Genomic DNA, 12,661 nt, shown 5'->3' with positions numbered 1-12,661 from the left:
GAATGCCTTAAGGTGCCATTCTTTGTGTATATATATATATATATATATATATATATATATATTTATTTCAATAATCCAATGAACACATTTAAATGAGTTACTTTCTTCAGAGTTCACTTCATGATCCTCTATAGGGTCACTGTAGACTCGGGTCAGGAAGAAAAATTGTTGTGTTTATTGTAGTGACTCTCTACAAAATCAGGGCAAAAAAGATAAATTAGGGGCACCTGGGGGGCTCAGTCAGTTAGACAGCCAACTTTGGCTCAGGTTATGATCTCTCAGTCTGTGGGTTTGAGCCCAGCATTAGGCTTTGTGCTGACAGCTCAGAGCCTAGAGCCTGCTTTGGATTCTGTGTCTTCCTCCCTCTCTGCCCACCCCCCTCCCATGTGCCCTCTTTCTCTCAAAAAATGAATAAACATTTAAAAAATACTAAAAATGAAGATAAATACATTAAATATGTAATTGGAATTCTAAAAATTGCATATTATGATTAATGAAATGAGAAGAAAAAGGAATGACTTTGTCTTTAAGAATATTAAAGGGCACTAAGAAAGGGCTTGCTGGTTGTTTTCCATCTCCAGAAGGAGTGAGCTAAGCAATGAATAAAATTCAAATTCACCTGTTGGAAGGCAAGGAGCCAGATCCAAAGACCTCTTGAGATGACTTCTAGCTCTAAGATTATAGAAAATAAAATGCCTTGCTTTAAGAGTGTTGAACTATGTACAGGTTATGTGAAGAGTTGAGACTATTCATGGAAAAATTTCAACATCTTAGTGATTCTCTTTATGCATATAAATGAAGTTATTAACCTTCCATCTGGAAAGCAAGTACTTTTGGCTGTTTGTCCACTGATGGTACTTCATTTACATTCTTATTCAGTGCAGGGTATCTGGAACTCTAAGCACAGGCAAACTTAACTGATTCACTTGGGTTTGATTTTATAACCCTTGATTCATTAGCACCAAACAAAATGAGCTAGCCACCTGAAAGAAACCGTACCATAATATCTTAGGGGTGGGGGGGGGGGGGAGAAAAAAATCTAGATTTCAATTCATATTTTGTTGGAAGCAACAAAATATAGACATAATAATTATTGAACCCTCTGGCTTCATCAGGAATCTAGGAGTCCATAAAGGAGTCTTGTAGGAGAGCGAAGATAGATAGATTCTTCAGTGCTTGACAATTGAATCTTTCAGAATGATGTAAAGACTTTAGACAGGGCCTGAACTAAAATGACTGAAGCTTACAGAAAAGAAAGGTTATTTTCTTTCTGACCTGATTTGCTGGTCCAAAATGCAGCCCACTGATTCTTTTTCATTAAGTCACTAGCCACCATGGTAACCACTTTATATGACTCAACCTGGCCAGCAGTTGAACCAGTTTTCACAAGGTGGAGAGTTTTAGAATAGCATTAACAAAAAGAATTCTCCTCCAATAAAAGATAAGCATTTTCCAGAATGAAAGACCTGGCTTGAAGCCTTCCCATTTAGTGTAAAAAGCAAAAGATAAATCAGATATATTCCTACTGTGGAACAAGTAGAAGATGGTAGTGTACTTTTGTAGGCATAGAAATGGGAATTAAATAACCCATATATCTTCTGCTTGCAAACTGAAGAAACTTTAGATAGCAGATACATTTACTTTCTACAGGGTTTGAAGTGCTGACTTCATTTCAGAGAAGAAAAGCCTGAGCAAAGGGAGGACCTAGGAGTATAGCAGCAAAGAGCAATGGCGGAGTCCGAGTTTCATCCAAACGAAACAGATGGTATAATAGAGGAAGCTGATATTAAAAAAAAAAAAAATTAGGGCTGAAAATTTTTTTCACTGAGAATTAATAGATAATACAATAACTTCTACTTGTAATTTCTAGTATTCTCTTAGACATGATAGAGAGGAAGCATTCTTGCAATTTTATAAATATCTCCCAGAGGGAAGAACATGATACAGCATAGATGTCTTTTATAAATGTCAAGTAGATCCATTACCAGATTATAGAATGTATAGAAGGGTAGGCAAGGTTGCTAATAGAATATGGATGTTGAATGTCCTTTTGAGGATAACTATTTTCCCTTTAAGTGCACTATTTTTTTCTTCTTTTCAGGGTTATAGCAAAATTCACTCAGGCCCCCAAAATCCTTGATTATGGGCTCAGATTAATCATCTGAAGGGCAGGAGGATTGGGAAAGACAGAGAAGAAAGGCTAGCCAAGTTACCTACTGCCTTTGATCTCAATAGGGGCCAGAAAACCCATTAGGGCATCTCTCATTTTCTTTGAGCCCTGTTGAGTAGAGCCTGAGTGACAGACTGTGAACCTCCAGTCTGAAACAGACTCCTGACTTTTCTACTTAACTGTCAAACCCTGGAGTACTGTCAATCAGCTTCCTTAACCTGGAGTGGGTTCAGGAAATTTCTGGAGTTTAATTAGTTTTTTAATACAGAAGAGAAAGTAGAATTCTTGCCTTTTCCCCCAACACGTCTGAAATGTTAACATGAGAATATTTAATCCAATCTGCCTAATTCTCAACTTTGATGTCATAGGGCAATACCTTTTCTTGATGAATGGGTGCTAAAGGAAGTAAAAATACATGCTTACCCACATTTTTGAGGCCCATTTCTAATTGTGACTGCTCATATTTTTGGCTATATTCATCTTTTTTTTCCAAAGTTTATTTTTCAGAGAGAGAAAGGGAGAGAGTACAAGTCGAGGAGGAAAAGAGAGAGGGAGATCGAGGATCCAAAGTGGGCTCTGCCTGCCAGCATAGAGCCCAACGTGGGGCTTGAACTCATAGCCTTGAGATCATGACCTGAGTTGAAGTCAGATGGTTAACTGAGCCACCCAGGTGCCCTGGCTATATTCATCTTCATCAGTACGGACTCTTACATAGAACACATAGGACAGAAATAAAAATTTATGAATTGTCTTTCTTACAGTGTGCTGGGGCCTTACATATTTGTCACCACTTTATAGGTATTTGACTTATGTTCATATGGTTACTAAGAGGCAGAGCTAAGGTTTCAATTCACATGCACAGAAGGTGGAAAGGATAAGGGAATGGAAAGTATGCACGTAGGATAACTTAAAGTCAGCTGTATTACTTTTCTAGAATATAAAATCAAGTGCCTTTTACAAAAACAAAGGTATTCTTACTATAGTAGTGGAGTTAACACCAGACATGGAGTCAGTTGAGCTCAGTTATGAAGAGGTAACCAATTAACTTCCCCAATCTCCATTTTCTTTTATGCAAAATAAGAATCTCCATGACACATGGGACAATGGAAAGATCATGGATTTTGAAGTCCTTTGTGAAATTGACCAAGTGACTGAACTTTTCTGACTTTTCTGACCTTCAGATCTTATATTCAGAATCTAAACTTGAGTCTCAGAAATGAGCTATAAATAAAAAAAGGCACAGGCTTGTTTGTGGATTCTATTTCAACTATTGTTTTTCTTAATAGCATTTTGTTGTTCTTGGAAGCCTTTTGCTTTGTTCTGAATGTACTGCATATGTCAGGACTAGGCTAGTGTATGCTGAGGTAGCAATACTAATATGTTAGTTGCTCATAAGAACAGAAAATACTTTTCACTCATGTCCATTGCTAGTCAGTTGAGGCCTTGTTCCACATGATTTTAATTTGGAAATCCAGATTAGTAGAATCTCTGTCTAGAACATTACCATTTATTGTGGCAGTGGGGAAGGACATATGGTAAAGCCCATACTGGTGCTTAAAGTTTCTGCCCAGAAATGATGTGTTGTTAATTCCTACCCACATTTTACTTGCCAGACAAGTCACAGAAGTCTTCATAAATATCCCTGCCACAAAAAGAAAAAAAAAAATACTGCTTGTTTTTATTTTAAAAAAAGTGGTCTGGGGAAACCCAGAAAAAAGTCCTAATCCCTAGCCCTAATGAGTCCTCAGTCTAGTGAAGAAGACCGATATATTCTATCCTGCTTTGTATGTTTAATGAAAGGATTTGAGGTAGAAATGAGACTGGGAGAGAATATTTTAATTTTTTGTTTAAGACCTTGGTGATTCTTCATATCATGCCCTTATTTTCGAGATTTTTTATGGTATTTTAAGGGTAGTGTTAGTCATATCCATCTTGTTGCATGATCCCTGAAGCATAGTTATTAATTAAAATGTTAAAAACCACAATTAACAGGTATTCATCTTACCCAATCATTCAACATTTACTTTTTCCTAGGTGGGAGAAGGACTAATCCCATAGATGGGAATAAATGTTAGCCTCTGAACTTCAGTAGCAATGATCAAACAGCGTTACCTTGACTGCCAAGTAATGTAAATCTAAAAATGGCCAATCCTGATTTTGAAGTGGCTACTACATTATTTTAAATTCTTGTTTTGAATGCTATTGTGACTACTTTCACCATTAATTACTTAATTAATCCATTGGACAGTTTTGAGCTTACATAACATTGGTATGATAATGAAAATGTACTACAATAGAGCCTACACAATGTCTAGTTGCTCTGACTATACCTCCACTTGAAATCCAAGACACCCTAGAAATTTCCTATATTTGACCATGAATTGGGAGAGAAAAATACTTCCAAGTCCCATTTTCCATTCTGTTTCTAAGCTTACTCCATCTGCCCTCATCCTTCCATATTTACTGGCTTTGATTGTAAGAGGCTCTCTACCTATCCTCCCTTTCACAGATGACTTGGGTCATTGCATATGCTTCTTTGCTTATGACTCAGCACTTCCCTAGGCTGTTGTTTCACTAGGTCTCTGTGTCATCATCAGAGCCTATAATTATGTGATGCCTTTCTCCAAACTCTTGAAAAGTATGGCCTTGGTTCTGTAATGGTCTCACGGTTTGGCACATAATTCATTCTCCTCTTCCTTGAGCACATGGCAGGAATGCCCTTTTCTGCCCCCTTTAAAGGTAGGGCCACTTGATGTACTTTCTCCAGAGCAGAAGAATGGATATCCTGTGTTTCTAGGAGTTTTAAGAGCCATTGCAAAATTTACATTCCCAACTTCCTGCTCTAATCATCGGTCAAGATGGGGAGGGGCATCACTCTGGGTCCTTGAGTGACTATGAAAGCTACAGCCTGCTTGTAAACCTTCATTGGACATCTAGTGTGCAGGAAAAATGTCAATTATGTTGAAGCCATTAAAATCAGAATTATGTTGCATATTCTGACTGAGAAAAGGCTCAAATGGGTTAAATGATTTAGTGCTTTTTATTTGGGGTAACCACATTCTATCATCCTCTCATGCTTGGTATTTGCACAGACATCTGTTCTAGAATGAGAGTTTAGATTGTATCAGTTTCTATTCAATTTTTTTTTCCTTTTTGCAAATTCTCACATTGTTAAAGAAAACCCTCAAAGTAGAACTCTGTCCTTGAGTGCAACAAAATTCCTAAAAAGGTAATTTAAACATGTTCAGATAACTGTCTTGTTTAATTTTCTTCCAAGGAATCATCTGCAGAACTTCAGTGCCAGAATGATTGTATCTCTAAGAAATTCTTTGGCATCTACAAGGCCAACATAAATTTGGTATTGGAATTTGCAGATCATTCTCGGAGCATAAGATTAAAAGGATAGAGTTTTAAAAGTTTTCAGCTGGTATATATCAGGATGTCTTCCTAAATAACAGAAGGGAAAAAGCCTGAAGGCTCACAATTTTGGTATTTTATATAAAGGAATAATGTTTGTTCTCAGATCACTGATTTTTATCTTTCTTCAGTCAATATGCTAAGGTTTTGGTGGCTTTTATGAAAAAGTAGGTGGTCTGAACTGGACATAATGTCAAATAGGCAGATATATAAGTCATAAAAGCAAAGTTTAAAAGACCGAGTCCATTGTGGCTAACTAAAAGGACCTAAAGGCTAAATGAATGTGATGGTATAAATCATGCCAGTAGAGAGTTAATGAACTGTAGGCAGAAAATGGCCTGAAGCACTGGCTTAGAGCACTCTTCTTTGTTACATTTATCATATATCTAAAGAATTTTAAAACTAGAATTTACCTTCAAAACTAAGTCAGTGATTACCACCATCAGCTTATTCATGGTTATTAAGTGTGTTGTTATATGTTGGTAAGGGGGTAGAGAAATTGGTAAAAACATTCAAATTCCCTGACTCCACATTTAGGACCTTCTGATTCTATGGCTCTGGTGGGCACCAGAAATCATACTTTAAAGGTCACTCCACTGTAAAAGATTTTGATTATAACCTAATTAACAATAAGACCCAGGCTATTAGAGCATCTTGTATGCAACAGGTGTTCTGGTCATGTTTGTGACAGGGGCGGGTTAACTGCTTATGCATTGAGATACAGATCTGTGGTCCTGATATATTTTTTGGTTTTAGTCAGTTAAACACATTTGAAGGCATATAATGCATGAATAAATGTAGAAGTTATCCTCCTTTGGTGAAAACCATTGAGACCTTTGACATATTTCTTGACTTCTTTTAATTATTTTTTGAATTTTAAAATACGGCTTAATATCTACCTTAAGACACTTTTAGTTCTAGGAGTGGGAAGGGATCATTTTCCTTAGCCTATAGATTTTAGTGTCCTATCTCCTTCTCAAAATCTTAGTGTATTCTCCTAATAGTATAACTTCCTTCAGATACCATCTACTCTGTTGTTGTTGTTTTTCAGACTTCATCCCCTTCCTCTTTAAATTTATTATTTCAGTTGGATAAACAATAATATCAAGTCTACTTTGTGGACAGGCACCACAAATAAAAAAATATTTAAATGTAACCACTTCATCATCACATAAACAGAAGTAGTGTTACAGCATTTAACTGATAGAAGTCCAAAGTGCATGTAAATATAATCTAGTCGAACCAACTAAATAAAACGGTGGGGCCTTTCAATGGAAAAAAAACTGCTGTAAATAAAACGTCTACAAACCCCTAGCTCTAAAACTAAGTTTAAACAAGGATTAATTATTTATAAATAATACTTAAGTTGTAAACATTACCACTTATTTTTAAAAATATGCCAGCTTATCATTTTGAGTCAGGAGGATGACAGACTATTTGAAGGAGGAATATTCCTATACAACTTCCAGAAGAAGATCTAAATCTCTGAGTACATTAAAAATAGATTGTTAAAAACTGGGGGATTTTGTCAAGCCTATGATTATATGCTGATCGGTTTCTTTATCTGTTTTTCTTTATAACCGACGATAACTTTTCCACTAATTTTGGGCTAGTTTGAAGGTGAACATTGCTAGAAGCAAAAACAAGTTGGGTGGAGGGGTCTGTCAGAGGCATTGGAGCAGTGTCAATGTGAAAGCTCTGACTCACTGGGAAACTGTAGAAAGGAAAGCTGTATGCTCAAGCCTATATCACTACTGAATTCTAGCTAAAAGAAAAAGTCCCTGAAATTACAATGTATTCAGGTGGGGAAAAACAAACTTTGGTTTGTCATTAAGACCTCCATGTTTTCTCCAGTGAGCCTTGGAGGATGCTAATCATCACCAATATCAGCATCATTATCATTGACAAGCACATTTACAAAACTTCAATATGTCTGTTGCATATTTAAAGCAAGTAAAAGATATGTGCCCTAACTTCTAGAAGTTATTCAGCTGTACTTACATATAATTTATATATAATAAAATTCATTTTTGGATATACAGTTCTATGCATTTTGACAAATGTATTCTGTAACAGTCCCCAATACTGTCCTTGTACCCCTTTGTAGTCCATCTCCTTCCTCCTCAAATCCCCAGCACCCATTGAGAGATTTTTGACTGTATGGTTTTAAATTTTCCAGAATGTCAAGTGCACAGAGCCATGCAGTATGTAGTCTGTTATGGATGTGTGTTTCAATTAGCATAATGCTTTTTTTTAAGTTTATTTATTTTGAGAGAGAGAGAGAAAGAGAGAGAGTACCAGTGGGGGAAAGTCAGAAGGAGAGACAGAATCCCAAGCCAGCTCCACACTGTCAGCACTGAGCCCAATGCGGGTCTTGAACTCACGAACCACAAGATCATGACCTGAACTGAGATCAGGAGTCAGACTGTGCCACCCAGGTGCCCCTCAGTTAGTATAATGCTTTTGACGTTCATCCATGCTGTTTCACATATCAATAGTTTATTCATTTTTATTGCTGAGTACTTATCTATTGTATGGTTACACCTTAGTTTGGTTATCCATACATACATATTTTATATAATATATACACGGCAGCAGTATGTGAAGATACAGGCTCAGCTGTGTGCTATTTATCATATATGCATGAATTATAGTAACACTCGGTTAATAACAGTCATCAAAAGTATATGTAAGGAGAAAAAATAACCACCCTTTGTTGTTATCATTATTAGCATTATTTACATTGCAAGGGCAATATTTGGACTTTCAATTTTTACTTCCTCGTATTTTTGAGTTGGCTCTGTGCTTCAGGGTACAGAAGACTCTATTTGAATAAGGGAATCATTATTTGCATAGTGCCAAGGAAATTAAAGGGCTTTACTGATACCATGAACTCTGTACACGTTTTAAAAAATGAATACCCTTAAGATTCCCATTCCTCCTACAAATGGGGATGGAATCCACATTTCCCCAGTTAGCCTCTCCCCCTTCTATACTGATGCTCACCAGGGAAAGGCTTCTATATACGGGCTATTCTATGATTAAATATGTTCCTTTGAAAAGACAAAGTTAGGCAATAAAGGTATATTATGATCTATTTCTCTAGGGCTTGCTACCTCAATTATTGGGAGCTAGGCTGGGCTGGCCTCCCAGGTAGTTTAAATAGGTATATACTCAAATGGTATGGAGTTAGGGTTATAGAGAAACTTTCCCTCTTTCTACCCATTTATCCCATTATTCTTAGTTGTATTTTCCTTCAAGTGGACAAGAGCTTCGATGCCCATCATTATATCCAGTGTTTTGATTATAGATCTATTCTCTACTATTTTAGAAATCCATTACATTCTTAAATTTAAAGCAAAACCTGTAATAAAAGTATACAGCAATATAATAAGTCTCTTAGGGATTTTGTATTTGTTTTGACTGGTTGATAAGGTGTTATGAATTTCATTTGAATTATACTGGTAACTGGAAATAGCTGAACATATGTTATATATGTGAGCATAATTTTCTTTTACATATTGTATGATAATGCTGATAGTACATTATGTTCTATGTTTAACATTTCTTTGGTACTTGTTTTGGTTAATAAGATTTATGTAACGAATACAATTCTGCTTGTACATGGGTAAAAGGCACACTCTAGACTATTCTATTTAGTTCTTGAGCCTTTTCACTGCAGAAAATTTTGGTTTGATCATTATTCTCACCTTAATAAGTTGGGATGAACATAAATGACCTCTATAAAGTCAAGGGGATTTCTCTTCTTCACTGACCCAAGGTTATTAACTGGATTTCCAGAGCCTCTGAGCATGTACACATTAATGAGGGCAGCCTACAATTTGTCTTGTCTTAGACTTACCTTAGCTCTACTGGTTTTTAATTTTTTTTCCATCCCAAGATCAAATTCTTGATAGTCAATAACTAACTGTGAGAACAGGTATCAATCCAAAATTTCCATCTTGAGCTAGCTGCCGTTTCCCCTTCTCTCTTTTTCAGAGGTATCAAAATAGTATAGAAATTACTCTTCCTAGAAAACATCATAAGAGGGCATGTTATTGTTTTCATCAAAAGAAGCATTAAACCTTGGTATTCTTTGGAAGTATTCAAGATGGCTCTGAGATCCAGTAGTATTAGATCTTAACAATTTTGGTTTGCACGGTCTTTTAAATAGTCATTAAATAAAAGGTGGAGAATGACATTTTAAAACATCTATTTTCTGATATACCTTCTGCCATTGTCTGCAAGTCTACATGTTATATTGCAATTAGAAACCCATTGTTATTGCCCAATGTGAAGTCATTAATTATAGCCCTTGATAGATATGAAATTTATAATAGTGAAAGAGTGTTGAAATAATGCCTCCAATGATGATGGTTACTATAAACGAGCACGAAGAATCCATGAGGTCTTACTAAAGTGTTTACTGAGTAAGTTTTGAATTCAAGATTTTCAGTGCAGTCTTGCTGGGGTCTGGCGGTTTGAGAATGAGCATATTTGACTTTTGCCTGGAAGCATCATAGGTGCTTTTCTGGGATTTCTCCAGAGTTTTAGTTCACAGGCATGGTTTTGCAGTGGACTTGGCAGCTGTAAAAAATTCTCTTTAAAACAGTAACTATTGTTCCTTTTACCAGGAGAGGCTTTGAATTCTCCACCTGTTAAGTGACAAACAAAAAACAAAAAACAAACAAACAAAAAACCGAGGGTCTTCTATGTCTGAGAATCAAAGAATCTGCAAAGGCCTGACTCTTTCACCCCTGGGCCATAAAAGTGTTTTGGGCAAAAGGATGATATAAGCTCTGGATGTTTACCAATAAGAACATCATTTTTTAAACACGAAAATGAAAGATTTATCACAATTTATTGTAATTACTTGCTTGGATTACTTTGCCAAAATAGTCTTTCTGTTTCTATTTATCTACTCTAACACTAGGTAGTGTATAGCACATTATTTGTTTTGAACAAATGAATGAATCCAAATATAAAGCATCAGTTCCACTTAGACATGTACTCAATTTCTCTGGAATCCTGCAATAAGGCTCAGAACCTGAGCCTTTATTCTGCAAGCCTGTTTTTTTTTTTTTTGTCTTTTTAAAAATATTGTATCCTTGGGGCGCCTGGGTGGCGCAGTCGGTTGAGCGTCCGACTTCAGCCAGGTCACTATCTCGCGGTCCGTGAGTTCGAGCCCCGCGTCGGGCTCTGGGCTGATGGCTCAGAGCCTGGAGCCTGTTTCCGATTCTGTGTCTCCCTCTCTCTCTGCCCCTCGCCCGTTCATGCTCTGTCTCTCTCTGTCCCAAAAATAAATAAATGTTGAAAAAAAAATTTTAAAAAAAATATTGTATCCTTAACTATTAACTATAATTGCAACTTTATGCTTAACTCTCCAGAACTTCTCTTCTGACTGAATTTGACCCTTTGAACCATCTCCTCGGTCTCTGAAAGCTTGTTTTTTTTTTCCCCCTTGCACTTTTCTAATCAATGTGAATAAAGTCACAATCAACTACCAGATTTTTAAAAACAGAACCTGAGTTATCATAAATATCTTTTTTTCTTCATCTCCAATTTATAATCATCACAAGGCCTTATCTTTTTTCCTTATTTTTTTCTTCACCTAACCCAACATTCCCACTATCTCATCTATTCCTTAGGACTTGAACTTGACTATACTCTTCTCATATTTCCTCCATCACAGTTACTTTCTGCCTCCAATATAGCCTCATTTGCAATGTGACATAAACATTTTTTGTTACAATTTATGTTCTCACAAATTACAGTTAATTTTTAAAAAATTTTTAATGTTTATTTTTGAGACAGAGACAGAGCATGAGCAGAGGAGGGGTAGATAGAGAGGGAGACACAGAATCTGAAGCAGGCTTCAGGCTCTGAGCTGTCAGCACAGAGCCCAAGGAGGGGCTCGAACTCACGAACAGTGAGATGATTACCTGAGCTGAAGTTGGATGCCCAACCCAGGTGCCCCTTCAGTTCATTTTTAATATCTAAGAGATCTCCTTACCTCTTTACCCCTTACCTCTGTTTAGGAATTGATTTCTATCAATTTACATCCCTGCAGTTCCACAGCCTCCCTAGGAGTATGTTTACCACACACATATCACACTGTTTTACTCTCCTGTCTTTTCCATTAGAATGCAAATTCTTTAACATCAAATCAAGAACAATAATGTATTTGCATAGATTCCCTTAAGGAAGTCATAGACAGATACTAGTCATTCAATAAATATTTGGCACATGGATAAGTAAATTAAAAATAGAATTAATAAGCGCATTACAAAAACCATTATAGTAATTTAGGTTTACTTTAGAAAATAGTCATGAAGTTCCAACCTAGGATGATATCTTAATATATTTTATTATAGCAATTTACAAATGACCAGTAGTGGGAGCTATTTCAAATTGGTCATCTTTTTGAGAGAGAAAAATGCTAGACTCTAGACCCTGCAAGACAGCAAACATTTACTGTAAAGTTTATATAATAAAAATTTTTAGGCTGTGAAGGCCGTAAAGTCGCTGTTACAGGTACTCAACTCTATCATTGTAACAGGAAAAAAGCCATAGACAATATGTCAAGCAATGGTCATGACTGTGTTCCAATAAAACTTTATTCACAAATACAGAGCCCATCGGATATAACCCACAGGGACTGTAGATTGCAGACACCCTGCTCCAGACCTCAGGAAAGGAATACTTACCAGTAACAATGCATAGAAATATAATGGAATGTATATATTGATCTTGTATCTTGCAAATTTATTGTACAGCTTATTAGTCTAATTTTTAATATATTTTATATTTATATTTATATTTATACACTGACTTGTGCATTACTGAGCATGAAAATGGTATGATATGTGTAAGCGCAGTGAGGGGTGACAAAAGAGATGAGGGTGACTGCTGTTGACAGCTTGAAGGAATGGGATTGGGGTTACCAGTGGTTTCAGCAGTGAATATACAAAATTTAAGAGAAATCCATGACCAGACACAGATTGTAATTTAAGAGTAGGCTCATAGTCAGCTTCCTGTGACATTTTAGCCTATAAAATGACATGGGAATATCAA

The sequence above is a fragment of the Puma concolor genome, chromosome D1, assembly GCF_028749965.1.
Source record: "Puma concolor isolate L17-30 chromosome D1, mPumCon1.1.hap2, whole genome shotgun sequence".
Classification (NCBI taxonomy): Eukaryota; Metazoa; Chordata; class Mammalia; order Carnivora; family Felidae; genus Puma; species Puma concolor.
The sequence above is the reverse complement of the archived record's forward strand: the minus strand, read 5'-3'. Positions refer to the sequence as shown.